Here is a 19,909-nt window from a genome sequence, read left to right as displayed (position 1 = left end):
GGGAAATAAGTCCTATAATTGGAAGCCTGGAATGCACCACCAAAGTTTGTTTGATTTTCTTTGAGCAGAAATAGCGTAACATGGTGACACATGACTCTTTCTTGTGATTCTTTACACATTTGGCAGATGTGCAAGTGTGACTGCAGAATCACAGGCAAGGTTAATTACTATGTAATAACTAGCACATTTAGATAATATATTGCCTTTCATATTGGACCAACTAAACACATTTGGAGCAGGTTTGGAGCACATACACTAATATTCTCCATGAACTACTCTATAAACAGTAAAGAATTAATCACAATCGACTGAAAGATGTAAACTGCAGTCTGGAGACTCATTTACAGACTTAGGGCAGTGGGCCCCATCAGAAGTAATAAAGCTTCTCTGGACAACAGCAGTCCTCTCCCACATCTGGTGCCCCCTCCGTTCACTGGCATGGGTGACTTTGGCGGCAGGTGTGTGGACGGCAAGCCGGAGGTGCCCATTACTCATCAGTAAGTGGATGTGAGCGATCATAGGGGACGCGGTGCGCTGGGCCAGAGACAATGGAGGGACAGATGGAGGTCTACGCGTCTAATGATTCAGTCCAAATGGTCTGAAACATGTATTTAGATCAAACATGCCTTTGGTGGCTCTGAAAGCCGACGAACAGCTGAAGTCGCAATCTTTCTTTAATCAACTTTCTCTCTGTCTGTGCATAGTAATGGACTTGACAAGCTAAGTTGTGTATTAGTGTACACACACACACACACACACAAACACACGTGCACGTACACACACACACACACACACACACTCCCACACACACACACACACACACACACACACACACTCCCACACACACACACACACACACACACACACACACACACACACACAGAGCGGGAGAGACACTCTCATCTACAGTGGCTGGAGGGTGAATCATCTGGAGCTCCAGTATGTCTGCCCTTGGTGACTTATGAGCCTCCTGCTCTCACAACCCTGCGGATGGGGTCGGTAATGAGCAGCCCCCACTTCACACACAACTCTCTGACTGGGGCGCTGACATAATCAGGAAGAACATCTTAAATAAACGGCCTTTCTGAATTAGGGACTCCCGGTCAGTCCGAACTGGCCATTCAGACGACCAAATGGCTCTGGTTAAATTACTGCACTGACGACAATACCAGTTTGTGTAAGGTTATGTTAAATCTGATGTCTGTTCCAGTCTAGTCTCTTATCACCTGCATGGGTCACCTGCGATTCTCTTTGAATATTTAAAATACATGCAAATGGTGTTCACTAGGCCAGACTGCTAGCATACCTGCTTTGCAACAATAATCTGAATTTGCTTAGAAGGGTTCACTCATGTGGTTGAGGTTACCTGTCATGGAAAAAGCATGAAATGATTTCCTACGTTCCCGAATGACGAGTATTATTCGTCTGTGGTTCCTTGGCCCGCCGTCTAACCCTTTAAATGCAGCAGAATGTGCGGGAGACACGGGAGCAGGCGGCGCAAGTGTCTGTCGCGGCCAGGCCGATGGATCACTGTGTCTCAAGCCTAATCTGGGAGGTTTAGGCTTTAATGCGGTCACAGGCAGTTGAGCTTAGTGCTTCCGTAGCCCCTCTCGGCTTGTTGCTCACTATCTGGATTGGTGCCGAAGGGCCCACTGAATCAGCCAGTATTCTCTCTCTCTCTCTCGTGTGCGCCCCACAACACCACCACCCCCCACCGCCGCCGCCGCCAGCGCCCGCCGCTGCTACCGCCGGCAAAGTTTTTGTCACCGGAACACACAAGCACAGAGAGAACCCGTTGTGTTCTGTGTCCTCGTTCCTGTGTTTCCTTTGAGCAAGGCGGGCAGAGCAGAGAGACTGGTCAGGGTGTAGAGCGCCGATCACATTTCATGCGCCACTCCACGAAACACCTATCCATGTGAGAGTGACGAAGAGAGGGAAAGTTTGAGAGAGAGAGAGACAGAAAGGCAGAGGGAGTGAGAATGGGAAGAGAGAAGACAGTCCCCTTGGTTTGAGGCTGATGCTAGACACTGTCAATATGGCCGTCCATGGGGCAAACGCTCCTTGATAGATGTACCAATAAGACATAAGGGTGTTCGACCGTGAAGGAGGCCATCAATAATGAAGCTCCCACTTTCCACCTCTGCCTTACTGCCATACGGCCCGAGCCTCCCAATGCCATCAGCACCTCTCTCTCTCTCTCCCTCTCTCTCTCTCCCTCTCCCTCTCTCTCCCTCCCTCTCTCTCTCTCTCTCTCTCCCTCTCTCTCTCTCCCTCCCTCTCTTTCTCACTAACTCACTCACTCTGTCTCTTCCTCTCTCTCTCCCCCCCCCCTCTCTCTCTCCCTCTCTCTCTCTCTCTCCCTCCCTCTCTCTCTTTCCCTCCCTCTCTCTCTCCCCCTCTCTCTCTCTCTCCCTCTCTCTCCCTCCCTCCCTCTCTCTCCCTCCCTCTCTTTCTCACTAACTCACTCACTCTCTCTCTTCCTCTCTCTCTCTCTCTCTCTGTCACTTTCTCTCCCTAGCTCACCCACTCTCGCTCTCATTTTTGTTTCTGTCTCTCTATGTGACATACACACACACACACACACACGAACACACACACACACACACACACACACACAAACACACACACACACACACACACACACACACACACACATACAGACATCACACTTTGCCATGTGGTGATGGACCTATGCGGCGAAGGGAGGCATAAATCTGCACTGGTGCCCCAAGGGCTGATGGGAAAAAGATGTGAGAGTTTATGGTGCCTCCAACCCCCTCTGCAGAAGGTGAGCTTTGTAATAATAACACCCCTCTGTATTTATACTGCTCTTCTTTTATTCAATGTGGTTTAGCCTGAAGTGTTTCACTCACATATCCTTTTAGAGGACAAAAAAGGATATTTTCAACCACTGAAGCACTAGGAAAAAAAACAAGGGAGAATAATGAAAGAACGATGTGCAAGGTGCTTTGGATGCAGTGGAGGGCAGCGCATTGAAGTGAATTGAGAGCTTTGAACAGCTTTGAACGACTAGATAGTTAAGACTTGCAGTTTCATTAAGCCACATTTTAAGAAACAAAGCATGTTTGTCTCAGTTCCTTCTCAGTTCGTTCTCACTCTCATCATGTTGAGTTTGCATTCGATGTGAAGGCATCAGGCTCACTGTGGCGTCATTCACAGTCACTCAAGGACTCCCTTGTTTGTGGTTGATCCACCTATGATGTCATAACCCCCCCACCTCAGTTTTCTACCGAGACACTCTATGGTTATGAGCAAAAGTCACCTATTGTAGAGAACCATCCTTCAGAGGCCAGATCATGCCCGCCATCCTCCTACGATATGAGGGGCCTCTCTCTGAATGCCCACCCCCTCCTCCACTGACGTCAGGAGTGCTTCCATCACCTTCAAGGCTAAAGCAGCTTGCTCACAGAAGCCTCTCTCTCTCTGTCTCTCTCTCTGTCTCTCTGGTTCTCACTGAGCACGCTTTCGAAAATGTCAGACTGCAGTGATTTCTTTTTAGAAGCCTCAGCCTCTGGCAGGATCAATGTGTTATCAGTGCTATCATTAACGTGAGAATGGACTTACACACACACACACATATACATGTATATACATATACATGACTTTCACATGAACGTCACATGTATATATGTATATATATAAATACATCACATGACTTTGCTCTGCCTATGATGACAGATATGCTACTTCTTGTCTTTATTAGGTTATTTTCTTGTGTTGTGCATTTTCTTTTTACACCTTTTCCATAGCTTGCAGGAATGAGTGTTAACTACCAGCAGTGATGTGGCATATCTCATTATAAATGAGCTTTGTACAGTGGAGCCCCCAACGAATGGAAATTGAATAAACTGCAGGCTTGATCTTTGCCCATGATTCTTGTTAGTTGAAATGTACTGTGTGAGGATTTGCATTACCAAGCCCCAGCACAGCAGTCCTTACACTGACCTAGACTGCCGTGCACATTGCTTATTATAAAATCAATCATTCCCGTCAGATGATATGCAATGCTCCAACTCGCAGAAGCTGATGTGGACATTGGGGCTCCATGGGGACCCTCCCAGTGAGGTAGTTTCCTGTTGACGCAGTGTAATTAGCCCTGGCACAAGGCGACCGTATAAGGCACCATGATCTCTAACCGTGGCTCTGAGAAACGCCTCCTCAGCTCCGGGGGGAAGCGGTCAGGGCAGCTCAGGGACGATGGCAGTTAGATGAAGGTAAAGCTCAAATCGATGTCCGTCCACAGGTGCAATTCAGGCCATTTCGAAGTAAACTGAGGGTGTGTGTGTGTGTGTGTGCGTGTGTGTGTGTGTGTGTATTTGTGTAATTAAATTCCAGCTATTGATATCCAGAACAAATTGTTCTAAATGAACAGATATACCATTATTTGCCCATGAGCATGCCAATGTTATTAGTAAGAGTAAGACAACACAATTTATTCAACTAGGATTTAATATAACTTGACCTCTCTGGTATCTCTTAACTAGCTCTCGTTCTGCTCTCTAGGTAGGTTCCGTCATAACAAAGACAGTGTCAACCATAGAATATTCTAGATGTATTTAATGTATTTAAGCAAACGACAATAATGCTATGTATTGCACAGTGGATTGAGTTTTTGTCGGTCCGGGCAACATCTAATGTGGTGAACAATGACTGTCTTTACTGGCAGAAGAGAGGAAACAGAATGGAGCAGAAAGTTTAGTTTTCCACAGTTCCTTTGCTGAGTTGATTTCATCAGGTTTCACCCACTTCAACCAAGCTAAAGAAAGACATAGTACTTGCGAAAAGACAAGAACAGAAACCCAATTAGCACCTCTTACTCTCACTCCCCCCTGCAAAATATGACAGAGAGATTTTGTTTGTGTGTGTATGTGTGTGTGTGTGTGTGTGTGTGTGTGTGTGTGTGTGTGTGTGTGTGTGTGTGTGTGTGTGTGTGTTGTGCGTGTCTGTGCAAAGGCAGAAAATGTGTAAATGCTGCAGTGAACATTGCTCGAGCATATAATCAAATTAGCACAAAAACTGTGGTGATGTTGGTGCTTAATTAGAAAGTTCATTGCCAGTTTCAACATCATTGCATCATTACACATCTGGGTCACACTTTGCATTTGGATGGTCTCATATAGATTATCTACAGATGCTCAGATTCTAAAGAAACTATTTGTTAACTACAATTTATGGTTAAGGTTAGGGCTAGGGTTTGGTTAAGGCGATGTTCAGTGAACAATTAGAAAGACTGAATTTGAATTACAACCAACCATCTGTAAATTCTCTGTAGGCGGACTGTCCAAATACAGTGTTACCCACGGCTTACCAATGACAGGGTAATTATTATTTTTTTCTGCAAGGAAGCATTTCAGCATCACACGTATCACTGGGCCCTGCCACAGTGTTGTGAGGGTATGCGTTCTGATGCCCTGTTGTAGTGTACGGCTGATTGTGATGATATTCTGTGTCATTTGTTTCTGTAATGCCCATTCTCCCAGTACAGAGAGCAGTAGTAGTGGTGATGCAATCCTGCATGGTAGGTTACCTAGCAACCAAAGACAGTAGGAAACACACACACATACACACACACACACACACACACACACACACACACACACACACACACACACACACACACACACACACACACACACACACACACACATACAGTACATACGTTTGTCATCAAGGCATGGATGTGAAACTCACTGGACTGCGATTGTGTGCATTGTGTGAGCAGTGCAAGCCTTGATGGCTAAAAGTGGTCAATTGGTCAAACATAATCAGAGCTCATTCAAGTAAATGCCTGTAAATACTGCAGGGCATCGCCTCTTCAGCGGACTGCGGGCTCTTGCTGCCTCAGCTTCTTTGAAGAGGGAAGCAACATTCTGCCCAGGAGCTGAGCTGAAAAGGGATTACAGGAAGTGTGTGTGTGTGTGTGTGTGTGTGTGTGTGTGTGTGTGTGTGTGTGTGTTTGTGTGTCACAGAGAGAGACAGAAACAGAGAGTAAGAGAGAGGGTGGGTGAGCTAGGGAGAGAAAGTGACAGAGAGAGAGAGAGAGAGAGAGAGAGAGTGCATGTGCGCACGTGTTCATGCATGTACTCCTGTGTTTTGCACAATAGTTTTTTGTGTGAGTGTGCACATGCAAGCATGTATCGGATAGAAGTATAGGTGCTTTGAGATTGATGTAGTGCTTAACAAAAGTGAATCGAAGGACTGTACTCCTGCCTGTGAGCAGGACTAATGAAACCCATTGCCTTGACTCTCTCGATATATACAGCAGGGGAATGGAGGGCTGAGCAAAGTAATTAACCCAGTAAATTTTCACTGCGTTTAGCAGAGTCCCCACCATTTAGCTCCCTACTTGGGGGTTAGGACCGTGGACATAAACTCGCTTGAGGGCTGCACAAAAATCACTAAGCAGCTAGCAGATTTATAACAGCAGGCCTTTATTCTTTTGCATTAGCATCATTAAAGTGGGTGACAAATTTGGAACTGGGTAGACAAAGCACAACATTATCACTACGAAACGCCGAGCCGCTCATCGTTGTGACGCTGGAGGATGTTTAGGTTTCTCCCCTACATTAATCTCTCTGTCAGGGAGCGCTGCGTTTCACAGGCAGCAAGGCCCGTGGATGTGTTGGCGTTTACAACTGTGTGAGGGAAGGGATGGGAGACACACGAGATGTGTGCTTCTGGCTTTCTCTGCATGAAGCACAACTCATTTATTGAAAAACGGTTCCTTCGAGGACCCTTCACTGGTTCCTGCCAAAACACCTCATGAGGTCATGACTCCTCATGAGGTCAGGACCCTTCACTGGTACCCTTCACTGGTACCTCCCAAAACACCTCATGAGGTCATGACTCCTCATGAGGCCAGGACCCTTCACTCGTACCCTTCACTGGTACCTGCCAAAACACCTCATGAGGTCATGACTCATGACAACCCCTCACATGTGTTGCATTGTTAATACTGTCATTGTTTTGATAGGTGCCACTCAAACTTGGCAATGACACTGGCCCTGACTAAGACTAATGTGGCATGATTTTCTTTTCTCCAACATCTGCCTACCACACTCCAGTGACTTCAGTGCAAGGGGTTGCGAGGTTGTTGTTAGCCCAATTAAGCAGCTAATTGATTTAGTTAGCTATCGCGAGCTGCCTGTTGTAGTCGGGCACTGGAGACCTTGTTGGGAACCTGAGGAGGAGTGGGCCTGTTGTGTGTCACACAGCAAACAGGACAAGACAAGAGAGCTTGTGAGTGCTCATCACCGCGTATAATCATCTGTGGCTGTGCACCAATTACAAAGGTCTTCTGACAGACTGAGATGGAAAACAGAGCGAATTAATCATGTCTGTTTGTGTGTGGGAATCCACGCCATCTTGATGCCTAACTGAGCATTGCTGTTGGTGTTGTTGGAAGAACCATCTCTGTGAGTTGCAAATGGCCTGTGTATGCTTGGAGTTTTCTTTCTCATTGTTCATTGATGTACTGTAATGTATAATACATCCTGAAATATGTTTCTGTGTGATTTAATTCTTGCGTCACATAACATTTATTAGGCACGCTTTAGCATCATAGACATTTATGAAAATGACTGCGTTTATGAGACTTCAAATGATAGATTCTGTTCTTCATGATCAGACATTGCCATAATGCTTACAGCACACAGCTGAAACCTACCCTGCCCACGCTGGAAGAGTCCTGACGGTAATCTCTTGTCTCTGTTTGTTCTGGTTCCTGTTTGTAGAATCACAGTGTACTCTGTGTGGTGAGCCGGAAGGTGAGTGTGCCCAGTCTTTCCACCTTACCTCATCATCATCATCAACGCTTCGGCTGATTCTCACCGCTCTCTGGCAGGGGAAGGGAGAGGAGGGAGGGGAGGGGAGGGGAGAGGGAGGTGGGGTTGGAGGTAAGGGGATTGGATAGTAGTCTGTGTAGGCGAATGAGCATTGCTGAACACCCCATCAGCCTTCGCTTCTCCCAGTTCATCACTTAACATCTGGCCGCCTCTCATGACCCCGTGGTGGGAAAGCCATAGCCACCGGCAACTAATATTGCTTTCATCCCTCATTGAACCCTCCGCTTGCGTAGGTGCTGCATGTGTCGTGATTTGTGGTGGCTGTTGCCGTTCCTGCGCTCATTCAGTCTCCTCCTCTGGTTTTTAGTATGTCTCTTCCTCCCTTTGTCTCTCTGCCTCTCCCTCTCCTGTATCTATCTGTGTGTAGCTCTTCTTTCCCTCTTTCTTCTTCTTCTCGCCTTCACTGCATTTGGCTCTGTCTCTCTTCTCTCCCCTTTGTACATCCTTTTCCCTGTCTTCCATTTTCTAATTCTCAAATGCTTTTATTCTCCTTTTCCTTCTCCTCATCTCTCCTTTGTCCTTTCTTTCTTTCTGTCACCCTCTCTTTCTCCTTCTCCTTCTGGAAGTACTCTGTGCTCACGGATGAGATCTTCCTTCACTGCTGTCTGTGGATGCTGGTGCTGCTCAGCTCTGCTCTTCTCCCCCCCCCCCCTCTCTCTCCCGCTCTCTCCCTCTCGCTCGGTTACTCAGTGACATGCTCTCCTTGTGACACACATCACATACAACACCCAGTGCAGCAATAACAACTCCGACAAAACAGACCCAGAATACCATCCCCGGTGGCTCCCAGGGAGATGGGAAACTGCAGCACACTGCACACGGGATGACGGGAGGGGGTAAAATCATTACAATGAGGAATGAAAATGGCAAATATAAATACAGAAATAGCATTGGCAGGGCCCTGGCTCATAACCTTGCCAGGATGTTGCTATATACATCCCCAAGTCATCTGAGTGATTCCTCATGGTCAAAATCAATAGAGCTCTTGGTTGGCTTCTGATTGGATTAAGACGTAATGGAATTGACTGGATGAGCTGTGTCTGTGACCCTGCAGCTGAGCGAGAGAGGAGAAGAGAGGAGATGAAAGGAGATGAAAGGATAGGGCGGGAAAAGAAAAGAAGGGGTAGAATGGAAAGGAGGGAAGGGGATGCAAGAAGAGAGAAGAGAATGGGAGAGAAGAGAAAGTAAGGGGAAAGGAAAGTGAGGAGAGGAGAGGTAGGGAGAGAAGAGAAAGTAAGGTGAGAGGAGAAGTGAGGAGAGGAGAGGTAGGGAGAGAAGAGAAAGTAAGGTGAGAGGAGAAGTGAGGAGAGGAGAGGTAGGGAGAGAAGAGAAAGTAAGGGGAGAGGACAAGTGAGGAGAGGACCCAGGGGAGAGCACCCCCTCACAGATGGGAACGGCTTCAGCCTTCAGCTTCCCTCAGCGCCTCTGGACACTCTTCTGTATGCCGTATGTCTGTTTGTGTGTGGTGTTTATGCGCCCGTGGGTGAGGGAGAGGGCAAGACAGAGAGAAAGAGAGAGAGAGAGAAAAAGGGAGTGGAGTTTGCCCTCTCAGAGATAATATATGGCAGTTCCTGAAAGATTTCAGCTGGGTTGGATGAATTTAAAGAATTATTTGAGCAAAAAATGAGTTTGTGTGTGTGTGTGTGTGTGTGTGTGTGTGTGTGTGTGTGTGTGTGTGTAAGTGAGTTTGTGGGTGCAAGGGCGTGTTTGAAAGTGAGTGGGCAAGACATGAAAAAGTAAAAAGCGAGAAAATCAGTATGTCAGTTGATGCAAGTTAGTGAGGCGTATTGCCTTCAGGTAATCCCATGTGTTAGGGCAGGACATCACAACACACACGTCTTATCTCTCCACCCTGGCATGAGCCAGAAGCCATGGGCCAAAGCCAGCGCCGGCACCAAGGCCCACTCACCACCCTCTGCTTAAATTTGTGATATCGTCCAAGTGGAGCCTTAAAGTTCCAGAAGGCCCAGTGGGACTGCAGTGATGAGGCATGGGCAGACTTTCAGCTCCTGGAAGAACACGCAGCAGCACACAGTGAGCACCATGCCTCACAGCTCCTCCGGGGTGTCCGAGCATGTTCTCTCTAATTTGTCTCCGAGCTGTTTGTTCTCTTCCCATCCAATCCCTCCTGGCCACGTAGCCTCTCAGTGTTTATTGCTGAGGTTCTGAGCCTCCTCCGGGTTCAACAAATAATATACTGTACACTATGCGGCGGGTAAACAGAGGTTGTGATGACCAAATGTTTGTCATCCTCAAGATGGAAAGAAAGAAATAAGAAGTCTAAGATATTACCTGAAAAGCTATTCGGAAAACCATATTTTTTTATGAAATGTTCAATTGACATAATGTTAGTATTATAAAGTCATTCACCTACAAGCCCGAAATAAAATTCACTGTACTGTAAAATGCTGTTATTAAAGCCTAACCTTTAAATTGGTTGTTACCAAAAAAAGATATATATTGCACTATAGTGATCATAATTGAAATTTTAAATGAATTCCAAGACATTAACTTTGCAGAAAAGAATTGAATGGAATAGAGTAAATCAACATAGAAAAGTTTTTTTCTCACGTCAGTTGCCTGAATGGATTTATTAGGACAGTAAAATCCAAGTAATAAACAGACCCCAGGTCATACAGTGAGTGTACGACCGTTAAACAACTCTAATGAAATTTTAGAATGATGTTTATGGATGGGTCACCACAGCAAGAGAAGACAGAGAGCACAAGATTGGTATTTCTTGGATGCACACAGTACAAACAGATTATGCAGATGAAGTCCAGTAGCGGGGGAGAGAGAGAGAAAGAGAGAGAGACAGAGAGACAGAGAGAGACAGAGAGAGACAGAGAGAGAGAGAGAGTCAGTTCTACTCAGAGACAGCACCAAAGACTGTTAAACAGCTGCAGTTGGTGCAGTCTTGAGTCTGTGTGACTTATCTGACGATGAATTCAATTAAAACTCAAATTGAATTTTAAATACAAAAAAAAGAATCCCCTTTTAAAAGACACATGCAGGCTATTTCCCCTTTGGAATTGAATTAACAACATCTACACATTGCAGCTGTGCCATTGCACAATGTATCACATCATGTTGGAGTTAGTTGACCACTCTCAGAAGCAGAGTGTTCCTTAATTTGGTAATTACTATGACAGTGAAGGTCGGAATGTGAAACCCTGCTATGTGACGATGTAGCTTCTCCGGTACTGTGCTGTTGCCGTGGTTTTAATGAAGTACAACTCTCTCCATCCACTGCGCATGCAATTATTCAATTTTCTGTTTAAAAATAATCAGTATGCCATGAGACATTATTCAGTGCCGTGCGTAGATTGCATTTGACAACTGTGCGTGCGTGCGATTATGTGCGTGGGTTATTCTCAGCGCCACGCAAAGAGGATTGAAATGGAAATGTGTGTTATCGTGCAGCTCGAGTGAGGCTCGTTGTGCATCGCCATGAATTCCCTGAGCCCCTGTACCCCCCCCCCCCCACACTGTTTACCTGAGTGGTCTTGAACACACAGACATCTCAGTTCTCAGTCACAAATGGGGAAACTGACAGTCATCTCAATATTGCATGCTTACTTGTTTTGCAAACCTGCATGAAGAATACTGATAGATTGTAATTATAGGTCACTAGCTGTACAGGCGTGTCCTGGGGGAGTTTCGTACCGATACGCTGTAGGCTTTTCCCGTTACAGAACACAATCCATTGGGTGGAAATGTGCTCCTTTTCATAGGCTTCATTTCAAATGCACTGCAGGAAAACCCCAAGGAAACAGACTAGGACATTCAATCCCACACTGGAAAATTGAAGTGCAGTGTTAATGTAATGTTCAATAAGTAAATGGGAATGGATTATTTGTCTGGGTGTTTGAATGCAAAACGGAGGCTGGCACATTGGAGGGTGGTGGTGGTGGTGGTGGGGGATGCGGGGGGGCGGTTTGTTGGTCTCATATAGCCTGGAAAAAAAGAGGAAAAACAAACAATGGCACCCTCACCAGTCCCTCGTTTCTAATGACAGAAGGCTTATTAAATTGTCATTATCCCCGAGACCCCCTTCTGCTTCCTCCTCAATTACTTTCCAACATGGATGCTAAACAAGTAAAGCGAGATATGGGGAAATCTGTGCTCCCAACTTAGTTCGAAACATACCACGAAAAAAACTAAAACGTATTTTGTCTCTTAGGCCGTTAAGGCAATCCCTCGGCTGTTGTTGACGGCAAGGCTTTTCCTCATGCAAGGCTAGATGGGGAGCCGGCTGGCCCTGACCCTCCCCAGCCACGGACAGACGGAGTGTGGGATGGGGCTCCAGCACTTGAGGTCTACTTCAAGGTCGAGGAGGCTCAGTGGGAGGTCTGCATTACGGCTACTCTTGACAGGAACACACACACTCACACACACACACACACACACACCCCCCCCCCACACACACACAAACACACATACTTCTGCTCATCACTTGGATGAAAATGAGTAGGTGACTTTTAGTAAATGCCGGGGGCTGTGAGAGTTTGGGCCCGCCGAGGGCTTTGAGCCCCTGAGCGTGCTCATTAGCGGTGGAGTCATCACCACTCAAGCTTTGACGAAAGGTCCGAGGCACTCACCACAAATTAGGGAAAGAGGGGAGAAGCGTGCATGTGTGTGTGTCTGTGTGTATGTACGTGTGTGTGTGTGTGTGTGTGTGTGTGTTTATGTGTGTGTGTGCGTGTGCGTGCTGGGTTTGGAGGAGTAAAATCACAAAGAGGGGCCTCAGCTGTGGCTCCTGTTCCTGAGCTTGATGCTCAGAGCCGGAAGCACACAAGAAACTTTCGAACCACAGATCAGCATCTGCCTACGCTCTTAACAGTTACAGTATGTGTTGTGTGTGTCTCTGTGTGTGTGTGTGTGTGTATGTGTGTGTGTGTGTGTGTGTGTGTGTGTGTGTGTGTGTGTGTGTGTGTGGGCTTGGGGCTTGCCCTTTTGTGTTTTGGCTTTTTATGTGCTGTGACGTCAATGGTCATAAGGGGCCAACCATCAGCATTAGAGCTAGCTGTTAGTATTTTAGGTGGTTGGAGAAAAGACAGGAACTGCATTCAAAGGCCCACACGCTTCTGAGTTCCCATTTGAGTTCAACTATTTCAGTCTAAGGGGGATTGAGTTTAGGGTGATGCTGAATTCACAGAACAACTCTGGCATTTGAATTAAAATGTCTGCACATGACAGCCTGTCTGCCGGGTGATAGAAGCCTCAAAGGACCGGCAACAAACATCACTCAGTGAGCGGGGCAATTCTGAACAAGCATGACTAGGGGACCAATAGTATTTGTTTATAGAATAGAATGCACCCATAGACCTATGATGAGTCAAATGTTTATAATTGTTGTGTCTTTAAAATATCTAGATTTCTAAGTGTGTGTGGACTCTGTAGTAGTAAATAAAGGAAGATCTTATCCAGGCAGCAGATGCAACAAATATCTCAGCACAGCATACACAGAGTACTTTACCTATTCCTTTAATCAAGCCAGCCAAGGTTACCAAGGCTTCAGGATCATATTATTGAATCTGTTATCTTTGATTCATATTCCTTCATACATTTATATTCTGTTTCTCGCTGGGATGGCTTCATGGCATATTATACATTATCCTCCTCCAAGTAAAAAGCAAGAGTCTCCTCAGAGACTCCTGCCATTTTGTTTACCCTGTATTGCAACAGTGTACTAAACCAGGTTATTGTCTGTGTTCCTGTTCTGTGTGCTTTCTGTAAGTACGGGAGCTATGTCTAATAGAATTAGGCCTAATGCATATTCCCTCTGTGCCTCCAAACGTTCTATATTGAATTTTGGAGCACATGGATTTTTAATTTCCAAAATCCGTTTACATTATTTGTGGGCTAGACATACAGGCCATCTGTCAGGCTGCATCTGAGGTCACCGTCTGATAAAAACAAACAGCCCTAAAGGTGAACTCTTCACATAACATTATATATTAGCAGTGCAGGCTTCAGACACTGCTTTCATATCAGATAGAATGGAAATGACTTTAGGTACATGAGGTGAGGTAATGTCTATGTGAATTCACAGTAGTGTTTCAGTGTTTCATATTACTTGTACTGTACTGAAGGTTTTGGGGTTTCCATTATTCACCCAATGGGTTTTGTTGTCACACTGAATGATACATTCACTAGTTTGCCCATCAGAATGCTTGATTTAGAGAGCAATACTAAGCATTGAATCCGATTTTAATAAGGACTTCTGAGGGGACTGGAACCAGTGACGAGTGGCTGGGGCATCTTCGGCTGTGATAAGATTGCATGGAACAGTATGTGGAGATGTAGTGGGCTTTGCATTAAAAAGGCTGGAGATGAGAAACCAGATTAAAAATAAAAAATGGAATTGAAATTGAAAGTTTGCCCTGTTTGACTGGATTGTGAACATTTGTAAGTCTGATACGCTGAATATTTATGTTGGGAACTATGAGCCGTCTGGTGCATCATGGTCGGATCCAGAGCAGAGGGTGCATGCTATGGATTTGATCCCCATGAAACTCTGTTGGATAGATAGATAGATAGACAGATAGATAGATAGATAGATAGATATTTATTTAATCCCGTGGGGAAATTCTGGTATCTTGCAGCTCTCATATTTACAATAACTACGGACAATATGATACAATACAAACAGACAATACAATACAGTGTAGATAGGATGTATAGTGCCAAACAGTGTAGAGTCATATAGTTATAGTTTTATGACAGCTGGGACAAAGGACCTCCTAAGACGCTCAGCCTGAGAACGTAGCGTGTTGAGCCGCCCGCTACGGAGGCTGCTGGACTGTAGCCCGACGTCGGGAGCTCACCAATAGGGGACTTGGAGGAATTAACATCCGAGGTCCTTTGAGCCAGGAGAGCAGAAGGAACTGCTTCCTGGTCGACACCCGGCACTGGGGAAGTAAAAAGAGAGGCAGCTCGTGAAGGAGAGATAACATATTGTTTAATGCACTGATTGTCAGGCTGATGCCTAGTGTTCACGCAGTTTTCTTTGCTGTCCATAATTCTGTATAATATGCCAAAATGCCCTCTAGTATTAGTTTTTTTCCAGTGCCAACACATCGGTGATGACCGCCACATAAGAACATAGAACGTATGTGGAAACCAGGCATGATGGCCATTTTGGACTTCCTGTGGTTGCTGCTGGGTATCACTGATGTTTTGTTTAAGATAGGATTGGGCCAGGACACGGAGCAGTTTGAATTTCCCCTGGAACATAGGTGTGGTGTGCAGTAACGTTAAGATGCAGAAACTTGCGACAGTACATTAGACTAACCTTGGCTAAGTGTCTACTCCGAGCGCTGGCGTGAAAAGACCCAGGTGAGCGGGGACAGACTCGGACATGTGTGGAAGAAAATCACCTAAGGGGAAGGCCTCTGGGACCCTGGGCTGGACAGCAAGGAGTCCCGCTGAACCTGACGGAGAAGCGGATGTATCCTGAGAACCCCTGGATTAGCCGTTGGTGTATGAAGCCCTTTTCCTCAAAGTTGGCGACGTCAGCAAAGGTTCCAGCTCCATTAACGAACGTCTGCTGACGGAGAACTTCGTCAAATACGTTACTATGCTGGTGCGCGAGACATGGTGGACAGATAAGGAGGGTTTAAATATCCTATAGGGTGGAAGTGGGGTGAGTGAAGTGGGGTGTCAATCATTCCTATGAGCTCCTCCTTTGTTTAGAGAACATCATTAATGGCAACATCGCTGTTGTTTTGTTTCATGTAGTTTTAAAAGTAAAACTAAATCGGTGGTTCTGCTTGCAGTACAATACTACCAACAGTGTAGCAGAAGTTGTACCCGAAATGTGATAAAAATGGCATAAATATAAATATATATATATATATATATATACTGAATATATATATATATATATATATCACACAGGCTTCTTGCAGAGCATGGGATTTCTGAGACTTAGCAGTTTTTCAGTATGCTACACCAGGAGCTTTATGTCACCAAGCCATCAGAGAAAAAGTAACATCAGAGAGTGCCTCAGGCGGCCGCTGAAGTGGATTAAGTAAACCGGCCATTAAAAGTGTAAATGCTTTCTCCCAGCACAGGTCCAGTGCTGTGGCTGACTGTGAATGAGGCTGTGAGGAATTACTGTGAAGAGGTCTTTTCAGAGCAGTGATTATAAATAGCGCAGTGGTTCCTGTTCAAATTCACGAACAAGAAAATTATATTTAATGGTAAAGGCATTTGTCCTTGAGGCAGGTTCAAGGGGGAAGCCAGGGAGTTAAATGCAAATATTCGAGTGCATAACTTAAATGTAACCAATGACAGCAAGTATTTATGGTAATTCTCACTGGAGTCTAATTCAAAACTGATTCAGTTTTGCTCTTACCATACATTTGAAGGAAAGATGGCACATGCCTTTTTACAAATGGATAACACCAATCAGAGCCACCCAGGAAACCGGACTGGATCGTTGAAATACCAACCGTTGCATCAGGTTCCTCCTACCACCGTAGGTAAAGAGCTGCTGTATTTCAGTCCCATCTCAGGCCCTGGCTGATCTGTTGGTGCTTTTGTATACGTGTGGTGTGCCGGGTTCAGTGGCTTGAGAAATTAGTTTGTTTTAGAGGACAGACAGAGCTGATGACTCAGGGAGACTCAGGCCACATCGGAGGCCTGTCACTGTTACCTCATAGACATCGATCCACACTAAAACAGAGATTTTCTGTTTAAAAAAATAAAAAATTAAGGAAAGACTGTGTCTTCTTTTTCTGAGATGGGAAAAGCCCTGGGATTTCCATCACAATCATGCTTTTTGGGCAGAGGCTGGGATGGGAAAACGTGTCCCAAGTGGGCCACCAGACAGAGGGAAGTCGTCAATCGGCTTTGAGCAGCTTTAGGAATCCAACTTCATTGTTTTGAATGAAAGTGTAGCCTTGTCCATCACACTGAGCTGACTTGAAATGTTTTCACAATGTGGGCTATCTACCAGGTAACTGCCGTTGTAAAACCTCAGGGCACAATGTACCACTTCTAATCTGCTTTTGCTTATTATGCCTCCTTACTGCATTTTAATTAGCACTGCTAATTAGCCTATTGACACTTTATCTCACATTATGTCAGCACAGCCATAGTAGATCTCAATCACTGGTCTTGCATAACTGAATAGAAACAATGTGAGCTTTACGCTTCACACCCCGTTGGATTATCTGTCTTACGGCTAATGGCAATGACATTTTAAATCAGTCATGTGATTTGCTCGTTTCGAAGGGAGAATTCCACTGCTGGGTTGAATACGAATTGGGGACAGAAGAGTCATCTGCCACTAACAGCCTGACTCCCTGTGCTTTTATTACCTAAGCAAGGAGAGTGAGATACGAGCCTCTGTAAATGACCTTCAGCATGTAAACAGCTCCACAGGCCGTCCCATGAGACGCGGTACAAACTTACATTGAGTAGCTGTCACACCGTTCCGCTTCTGACACTAACATTACTCACCTGCGTGTTAGCACCCGCCGCGAGGGGCGTGAATGGGATTCCACTTTTGGACTTTCCGATCAATTTCCATTCCTACTCACAGTTGACAGATATGGACCATACAGGGGGGCTATCTGATGGAGGGGAATGGGAGAGGCTTGGGGGGGTAATGGGCTCCAGTTGAGGAGGGTGTCTCTCAAAATGAAGGGTGGCTGGTCAAGGACAGGTCAGAGGAGAGGGCACTAATGTGTGTGGAACCAAGCAACCAAGAGCATGTGGGAGAGAAAGTCGAATGGATTGCAGGAAGTGATCTCTCCAGTGTCCAGCATTATGGAATGTTAGATATGTATGACCTGAAATGTTTTGTTTAATCATCTATGTGTGAAAATATTACATGTGTTCATGTAGTGTACATTCATGCATATCAATATACCTACCTACCTACCTTCCTACCTACATACTGCACCTGCCTATGGCTAATGCCCTGATGTAATGCCTGCCTCCAGTGTGAAGTTAGAAAGTTGGAAAAGAACACGTCCTCACACAGAGGTGTCATCCGTAGTTTTTCATGCTGTTTGAAAGCTGCTTCATTCTCAAAAACACGGCTGCCTTTTAAAGAAGAAAAAATACATGCCTTCCACTGACCTCTGCAAAGTGTCGGGCTGGATTTAAGGCTTTTATGCAAATGGCGTCAAATAGAATGCACTAAAAGAACGGCATGCAGTGCCGCTGCGGTGGGGTGCGGAGCGTCGTGCTGAAGTGTTAATGGTGACACGGCGGGTTTTATGGCGGTCATCAGCGAGCGGCACTCTGAAGTCTGACTTCCCCTGCGGGCTCACGGCGCTCCCCTTTGAAAGGCTCGTTAAGGCAGAGATTTGGCCTTGGGATGAAGCGGACGCTCTTTCCACTTTGTTTCACGGGAGGGCAATCACCCCAAACACACACACACACGCACACACAGACACACACACACACACACGCACACACACACACACACACCCAAACACACACACACACACAGGCACACACAGACACACACACACACACACACACAGACACACACACTAGCCCCCTCCTTGTTCACCTCCCCTCCAGCTCTTTATATATTCAGATGGGTAGAGCCAATTACTCTAATAAGGCTGCTATACACTGACTCGCACACTACCCAAATTCATCTCTTACTTTCCCCCAGGATGGGGATTTCTACAGCGGCTGCCTGTCCATACATTTGTTTGTTACAGCCTTCCTTTGCAAACCTTTCTGCTGTGTAGGTCTTCGTTACTGTCTTACTTTGATAGTGATAGAGTGGTATTCTTAAATTGCAAATCATTTCTTTAAAGGTACGTAATGCATTTCCATTAGTGTGCTGGAGTCGCACCTCAATGATTAGTCCATCATGCACATATCAACTTTGAAAATTGGATGGATTTCGCTTTCCATTGCAGTGTGGGAGGTGTGGCAAGGAGTGTGAGTGTATGTTTGTGTGTGTGTGTGTGTGTGTGTGTGTGTGTGTGTGTGTGTGTGTGTGAGTGAGAGAGAGAGTGTGTGTGTGTGTGTGTGTCTGTGTCTGTGCCAGCATGTGGAGCCTCTCTTTTCACTCTTTTGGAAGCCGGGCGCTACAGGGTGCCACAAACAGCTCCGTAATGGCCGTCATCTGGATTACTTCTCAGAGCGAAACAGAGAGAAAGAAAGCAGAAAAAGCAGAGAGTGTGGGTGTGGAAAGAGCAAGATATGACTGTAAAAGAGCAAACATAAAAGAGAAAAAGAGAAAATGTGTGAGAAGAAACAGAGAAAATGAGAGGGGCAAAGAAATGTGGGCTTGTGCAAGATAGCTTGGAAGAGAGAGAAAAACACAGAGGGAGGCAAGCAGAGGGAAAGGAAGGTGGAGAGATGGACAGACAGTTTGAGAGAGAAAAAAACTGTGTCCAAAAAAGCAAGCATCCAGGCGAGCTGTTTGACATTGACCGGATGTCACAGCACCTGGTTGCACCGGCTCCATCAGTGCAGCAGCAGCGGCAGACCGTCAATTACCATGGGAGTGTCAGAATCTCACCTCCCTTCTCCATCAGTACGTTTACATGATGGCTTTTATCCGATAAATGGCTTAAATGGCATCCATGGGGGGCAACTGCTATTATCTCACAGTACATGGCAGTGAAAAATCCAGATCTTGGCCACGTCTGTTCAAATCAAATGGGGAATGTTTACAAGCAGGCACCTGCTACCGTTGATTATACAGTTGAAACAAAAACACATCACAGTTAAAGTTGTATTAGTATTGATTGATTCACATCGATTTGAATGGATGACATGACTAACAAGTGGTGGAAAAGTAATATGAAAATATTTGTTCAGTGAATTAGCGTGTTCTGTCCAAAACAGTCGCAGTCAACGTTTTTCTAATGTCAACACATTGGTATAGGCTACCACATAACTATCATCTGAAATATCACGGTATTTCGCAACAAACCTTTGATCTAAACAGAATGTTCAGTATGGAATGAGAGTAGATCAAAACAGTATATTTTATCGAGTTTGACACATATGCCCTGATTGCTGTGGGCAGGTGAAGTTCCTGTGAAAATGAGATAGAA

General features: G+C 45.6%; 1 protein-coding gene across 1 annotated transcript in view; it reads left to right on the top strand.

The window, feature by feature from the left end:
- The window catches only part of dlgap2a (discs, large homolog-associated protein 2a), a gene marked incomplete at its 3' end in the record, with an annotated part of 141,233 nt that overhangs the window by 50,722 nt on the left and 70,602 nt on the right, over positions 1–19,909 (top strand). Inside the window, exon 2 of the mRNA XM_080850497.1 lies at positions 7,755–7,787. The remainder of the gene's footprint in view (positions 1–7,754; positions 7,788–19,909) is intronic.

This window comes from Sprattus sprattus, assembly GCF_963457725.1.
Source record: "Sprattus sprattus genome assembly, chromosome: 13".
Taxonomy (NCBI): Eukaryota; Metazoa; Chordata; class Actinopteri; order Clupeiformes; family Clupeidae; genus Sprattus; species Sprattus sprattus.
The sequence above is the reverse complement of the archived record's forward strand: the minus strand, read 5'-3'. Positions and strand labels throughout refer to the sequence as shown.